The 19,757-nt window shown below is 39.5% G+C and overlaps 1 long non-coding RNA gene across 2 annotated transcripts; it reads left to right on the plus strand.

Annotated features, from left to right (window-relative positions):
• The first annotated feature begins 1,394 nt into the window (after nt 1-1,394).
• On the plus strand, nt 1,395-8,585 carry LOC139698568 (uncharacterized). 2 transcript variants are annotated; one of them, XR_011702997.1, is made up of 4 exons: nt 1,395-1,736; nt 1,816-2,259; nt 6,520-6,681; nt 8,372-8,585. It is a non-coding gene; the product is annotated as an uncharacterized lncRNA (long non-coding RNA). The 2 variants fall into 2 exon arrangements; XR_011702998.1 differs by having other exon boundaries at nt 1,816-2,094.
• Nucleotides 8,586-19,757: the final 11,172 nt, after the last annotated feature.

Consider the following 19,757-nt stretch of genomic DNA (forward strand, 5'->3'; position numbering starts at 1 on the left):
ACAAAAAAGAACTGTCTTTGTAAATGACCACTGTTGGCTGTCACTCGCAGATGAGTTATGAGGAGATTTCATAGTCTATGAAATGGGAATGGATTGGAATTTGCGAACATCTGTGCAATGGAGGACATGATGATCTTTCAGTTGCGCAATGAAATTGTGAAACTCGCATGTGTTGCAGAGAAATATTCGCCCACGGATTAGCGAAGCACTTAGCGGAAGTTATGCGAATGTGGCAGACGAGAAATGGTATGATGATTACTCTCCCATACTCCGCAGGCAAGTTCGTTCCTCACTGCGAAATATAGTAGATTGAAAGGGCTATGGATTCAACATTTTTGGCATATTTATAATTTGTAATGGGAATGAGGAAAAACATCTTGAGATCATTTAGCGTGCGCCAATAATTAGAGAAGTGTATCGAGCTTAAAATAGATAGTTTTGAAAAATAAAAAAAATCTACCCAAAATAAATAGTTTTTCTATTTTTTCTTAAGGACTTATTAAACGACCAACGTATTTTTCGTTGAATTCGCTTTTCAGCATTGAAAACAAAAATAAGTTCGATAAACATTTTTTTCTTTCGGATTATAGAAGAATTCTTAATAATCACTTACATTTAGGTGCGTTACAGGAAACTATCCACTGTTACGCCCGAATCGCTATTATTTCTCAAATAACATTGACGTCGACGCAGACAATGGAAACGATGCATTTTCACGCATTCTATAAATTGAAGACTGAGTTGGAGTTGGTAGAAGGGTTAAATCCGAGACATAGGACCGAGATAGCATTTATGTACGGATCACAAGGCAACCAAAGTTTGGAAAGTACGTGCATGTATTACGTCTACGTTTATGAGCAGCGATTAGTTAAAATTTAGTCCACATTGACATAATTTTCCAACTCCATTTTATGCAAATTTTTAAATATCCTAATTATCACCTCTCTTTTAGAACACGTCGTTAGTCAAAATGTATCGATAAATAATCAGTATGGATGATCGATCTTACGATGGACAGCTCTCTTCTTTTGTTGATAATGTATTTGGAATCGGGGAAAAGTCATATTCAGTTTGATATAATATATTGCTGGCCCCGGAAATTACACCGAAAGGGTACAACTTGAGCGCAAACCCTATCCCTAATCCCTCCCCTCATTCGCATCATCCTTAAGGCTCCACACCCCCTCACCATCATCCTACACCTCACATCATTCATCGCACCACCACACCCAGTTCCCTCCCAGTTTGCAAAGGCAAAAACAAAAAACGATGGCTTGTTTAATGACGCGCGCGCATTTCTGGAGGGACACGCAATGATATGCTGGCTGCAGCGAGGAAGCGGGCGGTTAACTGCGGGACTCCAGTTCGCTTCTTGCAAAACCCTGCAAATACACGCGAAAGACTCACTTTCCAGATTGAATCGGGCTTACGATTCCCGGCGCGTCCTTTTCCATCTGCCCAATTCAATTTCTATCTCTGCCTTGTGCGAAGTCCCCAAATCAACCCCCCCCCCCTCCGGCCTCTCCCACCTTCTCCTCAAAGTCCCCCCTTCCTCACCAGTCGGCATGGATGGGGGGACTCGAGAGTTCGATTTGAGAGTCGGGTTGAGCCAGCCGTTCGAGGCGGGTGGACTGATCGCGATCCGGGAGTCAATGAAACTAGCGACGGTATATCGTGGAGCTGCTCTGGATATGACTAAGTGGAATTCGCAATCGCGGACAGCTGTACTATTGACGGTGAGTGGCGATTTAATAAAATCCCATGTGCGAAAATTCGGCCATCAAAAATTATTTTGAAATGTGCTTTCCCTTGCAGGCATCCGTATAGCATACCTAGACTGAGCAAAAGGTTGAAGTACGCGGTAATTCCGATCTTCAGCTAGGCTAAATTGTCGTTGGTTATTTTCCTGGGGAAGTATTCATCATGGTCTCGTAATTGCCATCCCTGGGATCGGGATGGTGCAGTACTAACGTACAATTTGCTAACATACTGGCTTCCAAAACAGAGGGCCTGACGTCGAATCCTGAAGGCTGAAGACATTTTTCGCTGGTACCCCAATCCCTACTTGAGTTGCTTTGTGGAGAGCACTTTTGAGTGAGTTCACCGTCCGTCAGATGGGGCGTTAAACTGCTGACCCCTTGGCGCTGTTCCTTAGTAGTTAAGAGTAGGCTAATACCTACTCCGGGTTTTTCTGCCTACCATTCCTTCCCCATCCACCCGTAATGGCTCTAATGACCTCAGCTGCCAGTCATCTTCCCTGTAAGTACTGCTATTATTGTCGTTCCTCGGCAATACCGTGATTGTGATGTCACGGCCACTCTAGCTTCCGATTCTTGTGTGTGCACACAATGAAGTTTCGATTTGCATCGTCCAATTCTTCGTTAATGTGGACGCTCCGCACTTTATAATATGATTTCCTTCTGGTCTACCTTGGCATAACATGTGATTTGGGAAGGGGACGGGATGCAGACATGATCATGTGTTAAGTGCATAAAAATTCTACCTGAATTTGTTCATTCTTTCATTCATGAAGGTGGCCCCCTAATTAGTATTGGTCTCGCCATCCAAGCCCAGATGCTCTGCACTCAAATTTAGCATTGGGTTTCCATGTGACTGGAATGTACATGTATTTCCTAGGTTTCCTTATATGGAACACAGAGCAACCATTGAGGAGCGTGTGAGCTCAGTGCAATTAGCTAATTCCTTAATTGTCACTTTTTTGAACAATGATATTTTGAAATATACTTTCTCTTTCGGGTATGCTTCAGTGAAGGTCACTTCTTGACTGAAATATGTTAAGTTTTCCTCTTCATTTCATTTTAAAGTTTACCACAGGGAGATCCCCATTAAAAAATTGGCACGTTCTGACGAGAGGAGAAAGTATGGGTAAAATCTTATAAGTTACATTATTTAAGGTCGCTCTGGCTCTACTGGGAGAATTTGCTAAATATTTTCACTCGCTTCCCAAGTATTATAAGTACGGTTATGTATTATTTATATTGTCTTAGCAAGTAGGAATAGTGTAAATTTTGAGATTGTGATACAGGGGAGAATGAAAGAAGAATACTATTTATTTTCCACAAAACTTTTTTATTTGGTATTGCATATTTCAATGCACAGTCATGATCCATAGGTACATAAATAAGACTTGTGTGTGTTGAAACTAGTTTTAGCAAATAAAAAGTTCTGTGGAAAATACACAGTATTCTCCTTTATTGAAAAAGAATTTTTACCCAGTCAATCCTAAAACCATAAATGTAACAGGTTTCAGGTTTAACTTTATGGAATTCCTTCATTATGAGGGAAAATAAAGAAACTTTACACTTCCACAATAAAGATTTGATATTTCACGACCATGGTTTCGATGCTGCACATCATCATCAGATAACATACATCAACATTTTTTCTAATTACATAGTCTGGCTCCAAGAGGGGAGTAAGGGAGAGGATAGGGGGTAAGGTAGGGAGAGTAAGGGAGAGGAGAGGGTAAGGTAGGGAGAGTAAGGGAGAGGAGAGGGTAAGGTAGGGAGAGTAAGGGAGAGGGGGGTAAGTTGAGTTTAGGTGCAGCAACCTATTATTGGTCTAGGGGAGGGGAAGGGTATGTATTGGAAGGTTACTGGTGCAAATTTGTGAAAGGTTGTTAATTAAGTAATCATTAAATTAAGAACACAATGTACCTACCTTACCACCTCTCTTCTCCCTTACTCCCCTCTTGGAGCCAGTTTATATAAGTAGAAAAAATGTTGATTTTTATTACCTGATGATGATGTGCAGCATCAAAATCATGGTCGTAAAATATTGAATCTTTATTGTGAAAGTGTAAAGTTTCTTTATTTTCCCTCAAGAGCCTGATACCATCAAGTGGATTAGAGATGAGAGCATTATACAAGACAAGCGAGTCTATGCCAGGGATGTTGGGTGGAATGAAAGGAGGTAGAATGAATGTGGAGCCAAAGGATTAATTGCGTGTGTCAGGTATTCTTGTTTAGCAAGGTTGAGAAGTTTAGTGGCTGTATTTTAGTATATTTCCGATACTAACTTTAAACAGTTTAACTTGGCTATCAAAAAATAATACTGGTGGATAGAGATGATATTAAAATATTGTCAGTAAAGATAGCAGCTGACCAGAGGAATAAGAGAAATAAATCCAGAAAGTGAGCATGTCTAGATGGCATAGGTGAAGATAGCAAATATAGAGTAGGGATGGACAATGATTGGCCAGAGCAATGGCTAGGCTAGATGCTTGTTTACACCTTTTTAGTCTATATGCTGCAGGAAATGATGAGGAAGCTTGGTAAGGTAGAAGTGGTGGTTGTCATTGATTAAAAGCAGTTAACTTGTGGATGATGAGGCTTCAGTTAGCCAGTCAGCTGAAGGGTTACAGATTATTCAGCACTTTGAATAATTACTGTGATTTTAATGGCATGCAAATTAATAAAGAGAAAGCAAAGGAAATCAGATACCCAAGAAGAAGAACATTAAAAATTTGGGGTCTGTAACTAGAACAGGTAGAGCAGGTCTAACTGGGAAGGGTATGTGGGTGAGTAGAGTATTATGGACATTAAAAAGAACTGCATTGCCTGTAGTGTTCAAAAAAAGTTGATTGCGTGGGAGTTGACCTTATGTAAAGAAGCAAAGAAAATACCAGAGAATACTTCAAAATACAGTGTAATTTTGGATGCCTTGGAAACTAGGTCATTGAGAAAAAAGAAGCCTTAAAATTGGAGGCATTTGAGAAGTGAGCATGAAGCAGAGAAGAGTATGAAATGGACTGCAAGGAAAACAAAAGAAATTCTCTTCATACTAAGAGTTACCCTCTAAGAGAGAAATTAGAATTATTGAAATGTAATAAAATAATTTACTTTGTAAATCCACACACTTTATTTAAAAACACGACCCAGGTTTCGACGTTGAACGTCATCATCAGGTGTGTGGATTTACAAAGTCAATTATTTCATTACATTTCAATATGTTATGCAAATTCCACAAAGTTACGCCAGAGACAACAAATTTTATTAAGAGAAATTAGAAAACTAGGATGAGGCAGGACAAGTGTTGGAGATGTTTAGAGGGGCAATGGGCTGGGCTGAAGATGATGTATAGAGGGGATAATGATACGAAAGCAACATAGTATATGGAGGAAGATTGGCATTTTGGATGGAATTATGGAATGTAGAATGTTGCAGATTTAAAGAGTGAGTTACTATAATATCAAGTACAGGGTTTAAGGATATCTTTGCTTGCTTCTTAGGGAGCACAGTAATGTGTATTGCCAGGGTTCATTGAAAGCCTTCTCAACCCTGGGTGCTGGCATTTGACTGCTGTTTAATGTGTAATGGTGTAACATGAAAGCATCTTTAATCATTCCTACATATAGCTATTTGTAACACTGACATTTTGGTTACAAATGAACTAATATCTTACTATTTAAAATTTTATGAATGACTGCTCTTTCCCACTTGATAAGTATGATTACCAAGTGGAAAAGTGCTGCGTTAGTTATTCATTATGTTAGACTTCCACCACATCGCGCCTGAAGCTACTCAATTTATTCAAAAGTTAGTTTAATTATTCAGGAATATTAGTTAAAAGTGTGTTTTGCCTTCTTTTATTTTAAAATATTTTACCTAAATAAAAATTCTTCCTCCCTGAAAACTTAAAGAGTAAATTATGGCACCAATTTCTGATGGTGATGAATTATTTTGAAAAGCCACTTCTTAAATATATAATATCCGCCACAGAGTCAGTTTATGTAGATTTTTTGTATTAATATGACTGGGAAATTTATCAGTTTTGACACCTAAGGTGCAAGTACCGAATTGGCTTTATTTAAGAGTAGATCATGTTAAAATAATCCTATCTTTGAAAAATAATGCAAAAAGTAACCTAAGAAGCCCAATTTTTAATCATCCCAGTAATACGGGATTGTTGCTATCTTATTATTCATTGAAAAAGTTCTATATTTTTTCATATTTCATCCTGCATTTAACCTGATATTATGGAGAAAATTGAATATGCATGAGGTGTGTGAAGTCCTGGGTATGATAGGGATGTAGAGGGGATTGTGTGAAGAGATCCAAATGAGGCAGGAAATGTAGATGCAGAGAATTTGGATTGGGTTAGGGATGTTAAAGGATTACAATTGGAAGATCATTATGCAGGCTAAGCTGGGAGAGGATGAGAATATGTATTTGGATGGACTGAAGGGAGGCAGGAAGTGTGATATTGAAGACCAAGTTAGATGCTAATTTTTTGGGAGAAGCAAAGAAATTTTTTTTTTACTAGTGTCCATCCTCAACCGAAATGAGAGAAAATTAGTAATGTCAATCAGATCTACTATTTTCTATCATGTGGCCTTATCTTAAAGTACGGTGGCACTACTTTTGTACAAAATGTACATTTCTCTTCTCTTCATGTTTCAAATTTGGACTGAACTGGTGGCCTTTGTACTCTGAGCATTATATGTTTAACTATCTCCAGTTCTTAAAATGAAATTGATTCTTCAGTGTTGCATTGCAGCCTGTTTAGCTTCATTTGCTACCCCTGCCAGAGGTCCCAGTTTACATCAGGGAGACTTAAGCTGCTGGTGCGATTTCTCAGTAGGTAGATCTTCCTAGGATGACATGGGGAAAAGGGAACTGCTCCCCCTGTGAACTTCCATGCCATATGGATCAATATGAGGTGAGATACATCTGTATGAGTTGGATTATTAGAGTTGATTATTGTGGGGTTTGTTTAATTGACTGTAGTCTACCAGTCAAGGTAGTTTTTTTATGAACTAAGAGACTAAGCACAGTTACACTCCTATGGCCCTGAATGCCCTAAAACTTCCAAACTTAATACTCTAAAAACGCCCACTGTAATATATAAATCAGTTTTGTCTCACAAGTTTCATACCTGCTTTCAATTTTATCCAAAGTACCAACTCTTTCCCTTCTTCCTACCTCACATGCCCAGCAAATTCCGTTCTATCACATCAATTGGATTTTCGTTGCCAGTCAATATGCCCTGCAATTACTATTCCTGCCTTCAGTGAATCTCTTGAAAAACTTCCCACCACTCCCTCTGCCAGTACCATGCTGAAAACGTATAGTTTTCATTTGATTCCCATTTGATTTTTTTGCTCTCTCTATACATTTCATAAGCTTCCAATTCATGTTTATATTCTAGCATTAGGAACTATATTAAGTAATGATAAAACATTTTATTTCGATAATTACTGCTTTTCCTCTGTGAAAGGATATTAAGCAAGGCAGATGTTGCAATTGAGACATTTCCTCATTTTCCCTCCCCTATTGCCTTGCACCCACCCAACACACTCTACTCTCATTCAATCCTTCATGTCACATCCCAATTTTCATTCCTTGATTCATATTTGGTCACCTTTTTGGGATTCATAATTTACATGGGCGGGTGAGGAGGGAGGAAAGGGAGGCTTGGCAGTTATCAGAGCTCCTTCAGGAAAAACTCTACAAATTCATCAATAAGTCCATGTACATGGACTTATTGATATGGACTTATTATTGGACTTATATGGACTTATTGATGGACATGTTATGTACAACAACCTGGATAAATAAACACCTTTTTGAATTGAATTGAAATCAATAAGTCTGCAGAAACATTTTGCGAACTTATTCATTAGTCCAGGTGATTTTTCATTAAATTAGCATACTTTGATACTGTAAACTATACTTTGTACCATTCTTCATTGTACCTCATCTGCCTTTTCTTGAAAAGAAAGAGATTTAATTTTTAATTTTATTTAATCTTATCATTTCCAAATTCAAATGACATTTTTACACATTTGGAAATCCAATACTTTTAAAACATTCATTCGTTCAACATGAGCAAATATATGAATAAATTTTAGATTCAAAATTCTTATGTGGTATTTATGAGAAATGATCTGTAGTAATTAATTTCAGCAAGTCATTTTTAACTATTGTTGATCACAGATATATTCATGTCAAAGTTTTCTACCCATTCAAGTTTAACTGAAATGAATAAAACGGTCAACTATAGTGAAGCATCAGTAGTTGTTAATCAAATAAGTTCACTCTCAATTGGCGTGGATGAATTGCATCTAATTTACACCAAAATACCATATGTATGAAATTCATAAATCCATTTCAATTAAACTTAAATATTGCTGATATTCCACTGTGGTTATATGTATAGATTTCGCATTAAAGTTTCCATTATTACAATTTTTAAAGGGGAACCAATCTTTTGATCTTAAGCCTGCAAATATTTCGTTAGAGCTTTGGAACACACAAGTACTTATAAATATATTTACTTAAAATATCCTAGAAGTAGTTAAAAAATCTTTTTCCTTAAAATTTGTTACATTCATATTGTTTTCCTTCAGGTCTTCCATTGGATGCCTATCCTAGGAGATAAGACCAGCATCCACGGGAACCCAGATTGATCAGCAAACTTTCTCTCTCTGAAGGAAATATGGATAGTGCCGTCAGCATCTGAAGAAGTGCACTTCATGGTGGTGTCAGCCTTAAATGAGACCCCTGATAGACTGCAACTCTTCCACCGCTAACTTTGTCGATAGTGGCAAATGTATTTGAATAATAAAGATGAAAAAACAATGTGGTCTAATTTTTAAATCTTTATCCTTGTCTAACTTTTGAATGACTAATATGCTGGTAAAAAATTAAAAAGAGAAAATCTAAAAAATGTCTTTTTTCTGAGGTTAACAAATAATCAAAATTTTGATTTTAATTGGTATCTAAAGTGCAGACAAATGTAAATGAATATATTCTAAAGATCTATAAAACATAATTGTAGTTTAAGTTACCCCATCTGATATATTTGCATTTGGCAATGTGGGTTATTCACTTCTTAATGAATTAAAACTGAATTAAAAGTATTTTATTTAAATGCATCAGATTTTCGGTATATCCTGCAAATATCTATGCGAAACAAATTGCTATCAGAATCAATTGCTTAAAAGCCAAAATACCTTGAAAGGGGTATTATTTTATATAATTATCAGTATGAAATGGTGAAGTTGTAACTTAACTACATATAAATCATAAGTATGTCGTATGAGTAGCATATGTGAAGTATGAACGGATGGCTTAATCCTTGCGTTGATTGCCGAAAATGTTGTCAAATTCATCAAAAGTAATTATATCTTATACGGCAGAGCAACATTTTGTGCAGTCTGAGCGATTGCTTTTTGTTTTTTATGGTGAACTCGTAAGTCGCTATTGCCCCGAACATATTATCTCCATTTGCTCGCCGAGGGTCAAAAATTACGTCACGCACCGAACTGGACAAAGTCCAATAATTAGAGTTAACTGATCGGTCACATGCGAAAGAGCATGGTATCGAATATCTTCCAAGAGCTGGCTCACGCTTCAAAAAAGAGTAGCTCGATCGATGCCCGACCGCTAACGAACCGTCTCGGAGTACCGCGAGGCCCAAGGTGAGGTCCTAAGCCTCCCCGAGAAAATATATTTCAAGTCCCGAGTCCACCCAGCGAAAAATATTCTAAGTCCAGAACCCCTCGCCAAAAGAAAGAGGCGTCTAGGCAGGCAGATGCCTTAGATTCGTCAGTTGAGAGCCTTGCCGAGCTCACAGAGTTGATTTTGAGAAAAAATTGGCTAAGTCCGTAGTTTTGCAGAACAAATAATAGTTCCGATCATTTAATTTATAAGAAACCCGGTAGCCTGGGGGACAAGAGGCGGAATGCGAAGGCGAGGCTATAAGGCGTATTACTTCGATTAACTTTTGCAGCCAATTTTTTTTTTTGCAAAATATTTTCCATCCACTAATCTGCACAAAAGTGTCACCAGAGATTTTGACGGTAGGTTCAGGACGCCGCGGGAGATCAGGAAAACAATTAAATATTGAATATTTTTGTGAAAAGGGCTGCCATTTTTTCCAGCCGGGCGGCGGGGCGCCGGAAAAAATAGCAGCCCTTCTCACAAAAGTATGCAATATTTAATTGTTTTCCTGATCTCCCGCGGCGTCCTGAACCTACCGTCAAAATCTCTGGGACAATATTCTGAAAATTAACGAACAAAAAATTAATAAACTGATAGGTTGGAAATATAGTCCACAGATGGCGCATGCCTTCACTGGTTGAGACATCCTCAACCACTAGCACCTCCTAATACATCATTTTCCCACTAGTGGCATTACCATATAACTTCTAAATTCAATTTTTTCATGGCTACAATAAATGCATTGTTATATATTTCGTGTGTGGCATTCGATTGAACTTGGGGCACGATTTGTATTAAGTATTTTTCCCATTAATAAATTATGGACAGATGGGCTCTCCCTTATCTTATAAATATTTGCCCAAACTTCGTAATATATTTAAATGTTAACTAGTTATTAATGACTGCCCAAATTAAAAATGTGGCAGCAAAATTTTTAGGCCACAATTATCTCTTATTTCATGTTCAAATTAATATATTTTTTATATGAATGAAATCTGCCAATATATGAAGTATAGAAGAGGTACAATAGGTTTGATCTAAAACAGACTTTTATATTGGTTGATAATATAAATTTCTAAACATTCTTCTAGAATTTTACCTCTACACTGTTCATTCGTATATATGATCCATGAAAGTATATCCAATGCACTGGTTCACATACTCTATATTGCTGCAGTCATGGTAATTCACATTGTAATTACACATAGGAATCATTTATGAAAGAATATATTCAAAATCTTTATTGATTTCAAAATTATAGAATACAAAAATGTCCACTAAATAAGTCCATAATTTCCTCTTAAAAAATGTAGCAAAGTACTTCTCCATACTTCACTTTAATATGCCATATTCCTAATGAATAAAATTGTTCCTATCAATGAGATTCATATTAAAAACCTACTAATGATTTATTTACTTAGTTGTACAGGCATAAGGAGTTAAGGTTGTAATGTATTTCTTAATGGCATATTATGAGACCACATACTAGGCAGAACTATGCATCATGGAAAAGAAGAGGAGATTGCTGTGAGTAACAATTTGATGGGGACTTTCATTTGCTTAAGAAAATAAAATGTGACTCAAAGTGGGAATGGAGAATATTAGATTACTCCAAAATGCAATCAATTCTTTTCATATTTGCATTCTCACCCCCTCAATTCAGATTCAATTATCTAGTTTGAAGATTTAGAATTTGGATCTTGAGAAACCTAAGTGGTAAAAATAGGAGAGAAAACACCTTTAGAAGGATTGAAGGAGTACTTTTGTAATAAAGAAAAGATAGTAACAATTTTCCATTAGATAAGTTTGATAGTACCACTGGGTTTCAAGGTGTCACATCATTTTCACCTGAAGATGATAAAACACATCAAAACCCAGTCGTAGTACAAAACTTATCTAGTGGAAAATTGCGACTGTCTTTTCTTTATCATGTTCGAATTATGCCACATCATGCCTGAAACTAGTCAATTTGTGTCTTTATACCTTGTAAATTTTAATTTGAAGAATTATTCGTAATCATGATAAAATGAAAATAGGCCATCGACATATGAGTGAGTAATTAAGACTTTTTTAGTTTCATATTTCTTAAAGGACCATTTCCAAATTTCACTCAATAACAGATACTTCAATATGGCTACTTTATTACATTAAACTCATTGGTTTTTGTTTACTGTTTTTCCTGCTTGGATGATTTAATATATTGATAGAAATGAGCTCTTACTGCTAGTAATATTTAATAAATGTGAAACTCCAATAGCCATCAACAGTTTACCTTTCTAAACAAAGTAAAAATGAGGTTCACTTCGACTTGTGTTGTAGTGACGATTACCCTTCAGAACACTGAAGAGGGCTACTTTGTGGCCAAAATACGTGTATTCGTATTCACCTTTCTTATCCTCTCCTTTTTTACCTTTTACCCCTTCTGGACTTGTGGCGCTGGCCAACTAATTTCATTTTTACTTTGTTGAGAAAGGTAAACTGTTTACGTCTATTGGAGTTTCACATTTATTAAATGATTTAATATATTAAATGAAACTTCAATGTAATCAGCTGAAATTCATATATTTTCAACCACAGGCACCTACCGTTCTGTTCATTTGTTCTGCCACTTGCAGCTGGTTTCTGGCAGTTAAAAAATGGATAGCTGGATATTGAATATTTTTCAAAACCCTACAGGAAAAGTCTTCTTTATTTACACGCTTTATATTAGGGATTGGATTACATCAAATTGGGATAAATTGAGTAATTATAAAAACAAAAGACTAAGTAAGCCACATATAGTAAAAAAACCACAATTAAGACCACTAAATAATTAGATGCTTGGCACCACTATGATGTAAACTACAAAAAGTCACATAATCAACCCAAAGGTCTATTTGGTTGGTGATGTTGGTGAGTTCACTCAATACTATTCCTAATGGTGTGTTAAAGTCACACATCAGGATAGAAGGGCCAGTTCTTCCTCTGCTACTGCTCTATGGTTTCCCAGGAAGATCTGGTACCCAAAAAATCACACAACTTGGGTGGAGTTGAGGGTGCCTGAGAGGCATGACTTGGAATCAAACCCGGCCCTCCAGTAAGCAGTCCAACCCTACTCCTGACTACCACGTCCCCTATTGATATGATCACTTGATTTTTTCCTTTGCCATCATATTAGAGTGAATTTTTGGCCCAGTTATCACAAATTTTAGAAGCAATTAGTTTATAAGGTGACACTAACTCAGTTTCCGTAAACAATACCTTTTATCAGGATTAAGAACAAAATTTAGCATAAGAAATGAACATCTTGGAAAACACACTATTTCATTCAAACATTTTCATAGACATTGTGTTATGGACCGATTGATTACATGTGTGATTTGCCAATTAACTAGATCTCCCTGGGAAATCATACTATCACTCTCTGTACATACATTTGGTCTAAGAGAGTTCCGGTATAGCAGAAGCTGCATAAATTTTAGACAGGCACACTACATACAATCCATGTCAGATATGTTAGGAATATCTGAAATATCTCATTTTAAGTCTCAATGACCATTAAGCAAATATCAGGATCACTGAGTGGGCTATCTCCAAGACCAATATTGGAAGTATGCAGTCATAAGAATCTTCATTATTGCTTGAATAAATACCTTAGGATATCACTCAAGGAATTGGGGATGGGTAAAGATAACCTATGTCGGCATCAGACTACTATTAGTGAAGATGCCAAGGGATCAAATAATTTAATATCTTATCTGATGGATGGATTACTCCACTATGGCTTATATAGCACCCAAGTAGGTATCAGGATATCTTAGAAAAGTTCTGCCACAACTGGGATTCAAACCCAGGCCTTCAGCATGGGAAGCCAATACACAAGCTGCCACACCAAACTAATCTCCTTGATTGAAGTCATGCTATTTGGCAAGCAACAAAAATTGCAAAACATTCCTATGAAAATTGGATATTATGCATTGATTGCTAGAATTAATAAACTATTTTCCAGTTAATAATTATGTGGTACCAGTTTTAAATGACATATATATCTTGACTACGAGTAATAATCTTCACTTAGAGCGAATTTTATCATTAATACATGATCAGAGACAAATAAGTGAGCAACTTGCCTACCTGGGTCTTTTCTTGCCAAGCAACCACACCAAACATTTGATATACGTATAAAATTAAGATTCTTAATAGAACAATGCGATTTCTTAGTCTTGAGAACCGAGATTTTACCCACTGATAAGTTGTTCCCGGGTCGAAATCTTGGTCGATATCTTCGAAAAAATTTGAAATTAAAATAGGAAAATTATCTGGCATCCATAAATTGAGGAAAACAATATTGTTAGGCAGAGAAATGAACTTTCGGTTCTTGATTGGATTGAAATGATTCTTGAGTATCACGCTGGCTATGAGTGCTCATCACGAGCTCTACAATCATCATCAGCTTTCAAAAAATCCCTTCAGATCGATTACTAATATATAAATCCACGGCGAGAGGAGGTGAAATTTATTTAAGCCCACTTGGAATACGCGGCGCGGCGTCTAATAACTCCATCGACCCCCCCAAAACGGCTCAATCTTCCCTCAAACCGCAACTCATTTCTTATCCACTTTCCGCGCCAGAACTCCACTCACGCCTCCTCACGAGGGAAGGAAGCCTGCCGGGAATAGAACGGAGAAATGCAAAAAAGACGTCGAGATGGAGGAATGCAAGGAATGAAGAGCTGGAAGAAGTGTGCGTACGAAGTGATGGAGAGCGAGCAAGTGAAATGGGAGACTTCGACGCCCGCCTGGGACGGGGAGGAGAAACGAGGAAGGAGGGTCACGACGAGAGAGGAGGGTCACGACGAGAGAGGAGGGTCATGACGAGAGAGGAGAAGGGGGACAAAATTGAAAGAGGGGAAAAATTCGTCCATATTCGTCGGCCTATCCGATGAGTGCGCTGGAATGGTGAAATGAGTGAAGGAGGAGGAGGGGACGATAAGTTTGTTAGGGTGGAGGTCCTTTCACGTTGATCTAGCCGATGGCATCGCGCGTGGGAAGGGAAATAAGTGGAGAGGCTGGAGTGTTTTAATTAGCGCGAGTGCATTCGACCAAACAAAGCGTAGCAACTGAATGTGGTTCAGGCCGAGTGCCAAGTTTAATAGGCTGCCCTACCTAACGGAGTGCATTGGGGCTGCTGTAATTTCACACAAGGCTTTAGGGGGACGGAGGTGTTGGCCATTTCATTGCGTCTCCTTACTGTGGGTGAGAGGAGGTCTGGGCCCCGTGCCAGATCTTTCCATCGAAGCGAGCCTCAGCTAAGGCGCACGTGAGAGAAGAGAAGGATTTCTGTTCGAGAGTCTCTTTTACGAAGGTAGTCCACACGAAGAATTGGAAGGTCGGCCACAAGTTCCCTTTGTTTAGGCCGTTCAAACAGAGGAAGTTTCGAATCCGAATGAGGCTTTTCTCCACTCTCGGTAGGAAATAGGCGCGAACACAGCAAACGAGTTCGAAGACAACCTTAAATAGGCGGCTCTCGGTACTGGCCTTAAACCTTCCCAAAGGTTTATTACTGCGAAGTTTCAACAATTTTAATAAAGAAAATCTTTATGACCCTCTCACCAAAACATCAATATAAACAAACATTATCTTTCGGGCTGTCCCAAATGGAATGGACGACGGAGGTCCGGATGGTGTGGTGGCTAACTTACCGGCTTCCCACCCTGAGGTCTCAGATTCGAATCCGGCGACGACAGATATTTTCCAGTGGTGTCCCGATCCCTATTTTAGGTGATTCCTGAAGGCCTTCTTGAGTACGCCGTCCGTTGATAGGACGTTTAGCTGCGGACTCCTTGGCGCCTTTCGTGAAGAGCAGGCTAATGCCGACTCAGGGTCTCTCGCTATCCTTCATCCTTTCCTGTCTATCCCTAATGGCGCAAATGACCTCAGATGTCGACCGTCTCCCCTAAATACTACTACTCCATTGCTTGTCCTATGTTGACTACGCTTCATCCTACCTTTTCATTAAATATAATGACAACCCTTTGCTGGCTCTCGTCCCCTCCGCTGTATATTACTTTATTACTAATAATACAGTAATCCCCGCTATCCTTCCATCTCACCTCGTATGGACCAAAATTGTCTCAATTTTTTCTTTCCATCTCTCGCTTCATAGTCTCTAATTTTCCTGCCTTCAACATTTTCGTAATATTCCAAATCTCTCTCATTACTAATTCGGTATTTTTCTGCGTCTTTTGTGCTTCTGCTGTCAGCTTCGCAAGGATTTCCTCCCACTGCCGGGCACGACATACGGCCAATTGAGCCAAGTTCCTGAGTTGCCAGGACTTAATTTTTTTATTATGTCCATCATAGAAATCTTGGGAATAATAATTTGGTATCACTTCGCCTTCTTCAACAGTAGTTTTAACGTGATACCATCACTAAATGGCCACCTCACCGAGGAACAGACGCTGTGCGGACTACATGTCGTCTTAATTAATAACGTTGAAACGTCTTCAAAGTTATTTCAAGTGTCAGAGTGAAACTCACCGTCATCACTCGGTAGAAAACCTCCCCGCGGACTAGTGGCGGATGAACTCGGCCCAAATGCAAGAAGCATCTACCTCTTACGAGACGTGGCTTAAAGAAAAAAAGGAGATATGAGAACCGATTCGGTCAACTATATCTCCCTTTTTAATTCGCTGACGTTATATCTAATCGCGAATATATTCGTTGATTGATACTTCTCTGTGGATATTATAAGAATCACATTCCTCACGAGGATATGCGCTCACGTATTGCTTCAAGTATTGAATTCGGTCCTTCGCATTCTCCCGATGCACTTCGGCTTGACTCGAGCGACTAAGTGAATGGTTTACTTTACAGACAAATAGACATTAATAATAGAGGCTAAAATCACAATGCGCACTTCAGAAAATCAATCGATTTTTCTAGAATCCGCACTCGACTCACAATTCAACAGGAACGACCGTAACCGGGCAATGTTTGGAATTGGCATTGTTAGGAAATGTTGGTATTGTTGCCTTAAAATATCACGTGACTCTTTCTGATTCGAATAGCAATTAATTTTTCGATTTTTTGAGAATAATTGAATATTTATTTCGTCTTCGTTTCCTGAGTCCGGGTAGGACACACTGGAGCACTAATTAGAATGTTTTCGCAGAAGCAGATTAACTATCCCATGTGGATATATCAATTTAGGTCTTAAGCCGTTCAAGAAGATAGCTCATCCAAAAAAATGGCCACATTACTAAGAATAAAAAACCTCATTATTTTTATCGCTAAAGTCACCGCTAACTTGCCAAATTTGTAGCAAGTCAGCGATTTTAGACCAGAAAACTGCTATGCGCTGTTGGAACCAATTTAAGTCGCATACTAACATGTCCCTCGTGGCCTTTGGACTTTGAGTTAGGGACCGAGCCCGGCAAAAACAGCCATTAAAAAAAAGAGGAGACGATGGCAGCAGCTTATGCTTGTATGATTCGTTCCGGGGTCGCGATCGGAATCCAGGTTCTGTTCATTACCGGTGGTCGAATACCATTGCTGCTCTGCATACGCAGAAGGACACGTTTCCATGCCCTGCGAGGTCAAAATCTCGACTTGAGGGAGATCCGAGCGCACACACACGGGATTGGGGAAGGCTGTGGACCTACCCCGATGCGTCCTCCTTTCCAAATTATAGGCCACGGGTTCGAACGAACAGAGGGTGGAGAGCCCATTTGACCGAAAATGCTACATCCACCGGGTATCCATCCGGCAGCGCGACTCGATATGCACTAGGAATTAACTCACCTTTCTGCTGCTGTTGATTCCCCCAGAGAGGAACTTAGGCGCCTTCAGTCCTCGATAAGCCGCCAGCCAGCCCAATGCCACCGGGTAACATAGCGGGCCTTGATCCTTGAGCACACGCTCTCACCAATCGAACGCAAGGAAAGAAACAGCACGGTGGTATATTCTTTTGTGTTTTGAGAAGACGTCCGTCCTCCGTTCCTTCGTAGGGGGACGGGGCACTATTCGGAGAGGATTTCACTGTTTTTGCGTGAGGGGATTCACGGGTTTTGGAAGCAAGTGAACGACGTAGGCTGTGTCCTGAGGAGAGGACCACGCGAGAACGGGCTTGAAAATCGCGGCCACTGGCCCGCTGTCTTTTTAAGCGGAGTAATCTCGCAGGTCACGGCCGTGAGTAGTGTGAATCGAAGCCTTCGCCGCGATGCACGGAGGAAGATGGACGAGGGCCCCGAGCACGCGGTGTCCGGGGCCCCAAATTAATTCTGCCATTTTGATCGAAGTTAACCCTGGTACACAATGTTTGTGAAAGGTACTACAACCCCAGAACTCGACTCACGCCCCCATACGAGAGACGGAAGGCTGCCGGGAATAGAACGGATAAATGCGGGAAAGAAGGCGACATGGAGGAATGGAAGGAATCAAGAGCTGGAAGATGCGTTATAAGGGGCGGAGAGCGAGCAAGTGAAATGGGAGACTTCGACTTCCGGGGTCGGGAAAATCAGATAGGGTCAGGACGAGAAAGGAGAAGGGGGGCAAAGAATGAAAAAGAGCAAAAATTCGTCAACTAGATGACCTGACCGATGAGTGTGCTGTGATGGTGAAATGAGAGGAGGGGGGAGGATAAGTTTGTTGGGGTGGAGGTCCTTTCGCGTTGACCTAGCCGATGACATCGTGCGTGAAAGGCGAAATAACAGGAGAGGCAGGAGTGATTTTAATGAACGCGTGTACATTCGACCAAGCCAAGCGCAGCGACTGAGTGTGGTCCACTCCCGAGTTCCAAGTTTAGTAGGCTGCCCTACCTAACGGAGTGCATTGGGGGTGCTGTAATTTGACACAAGGCTTTAGGGGAACGGTGGTGTGTTGGTCGTTTCATTGCGTCTCCTTACTGTGGGTGAGAGGAGGTCTAGGCCCCGTGCCAAATCTTTCCTTCGAGGCGAGCCTCAGCTAAGGCGCACGTGAGAGAGAAGAAGGATTTCTGTTCGAGAGTCTCTTTTACGAAGATAGTCCACACGAAGACTTGCAAGGTCGGCCCAGATCTCCCTTCGTTTTGGTAGCTCAAACAATGGAAGTTTCGAATCCTAATGAGGTTTTTTCCACTCTCAGTAGGAGAGATCACATCAAACGAGTGCGAAGACAACCTTGGATAGGCGACTCTCGACACGGGCCTCAAATCTTATCATATGTTTATTACTGCATTGATTCTGCAATTTTAATGAAGAAAATCTTTATGGGCCTCTATCACCAAAAAGCGACGTTGGTCAAATATTCGCGGACAAAAATGCCGCTCATAATTGTCCAAGGACATGTTAAGATTTTAAACGAGCTTAGAAAACTGTTTCAGCCATATGAATCACTGCACAAACCTAGGGACGTGCGTACACCTAGCGGACACACTGGGATAGTGGAAACCTGTGCCAAGTTGCAAACCAATCTTGCTCTGTCAGCGCAATTGGGCAAGGTGAGGTTCGATGTTTTTATACCCACTAGCGTCAAACTTTGCACAGAGAAATTCAATTATTAGAGGTTATCTACCGGATAAGGTAGCTTTTGGATGGACACAAGCTTCCATACACCACAGCGGCAATTCCCTCCTCTTAACAAACACAACCCAACATCTAACTCCACAAGCCCCTCTTCAACTCCTTCGATTTGCTCCCTTCCTTTATTCCATCTAACATCATCACTATCCTTTCCCTGTCTCTTCCTTGTTTGCCCAACTTCTCCCTTCTATGACAGTCTTCAACATCCCACTGGTGATCAATATGCCCTTCATCCATATTTCCCACCTTATGATTTCTCCTAACAATCCCCTCTCCTCCTCAAACCTGACTAGCATTTCATTTGTTTTCCTTTCAGTCTATTCACCTCCAAATTCCAAAATCTTTATCTACGCCTATCACCATCCTGCCTCGATGACCATGTTTCCACACCATACATAACTGTGTTCGTTACCTAAGTTTTTGACATGCCTTTTCTTAACATCCTTACTCAACGCCCATCACAAATTCCCTCCTACTTGTGGAAGCTTCTTTGCCGAACACTATTCTTATCCTTGTACCACTAAAACCTAGACCATTTTAATTCTAAAAACTTCCATTATCAACAAATATCTGAACTTGCCTTTCTCAATGTCCCAAGTTCTTAGTCATTTCTAGGATTTTCTGCTTCTCTAACATGAAGGCTGATAATGATGTACATACTTATCGATGCATAATTTAACTATTCTAAAATGTATCCATGGATAAGAAAAACCTTAAATCTCACTCTAGCTGATTAAATAATACAAGGATC

The sequence above is a fragment of the Hetaerina americana genome, unplaced genomic scaffold, assembly GCF_022747635.1.
Source record: "Hetaerina americana unplaced genomic scaffold, ioHetAmer1.1.p SCAF_89, whole genome shotgun sequence".
Lineage (NCBI taxonomy): Eukaryota > Metazoa > Arthropoda > Insecta > Odonata > Calopterygidae > Hetaerina > Hetaerina americana.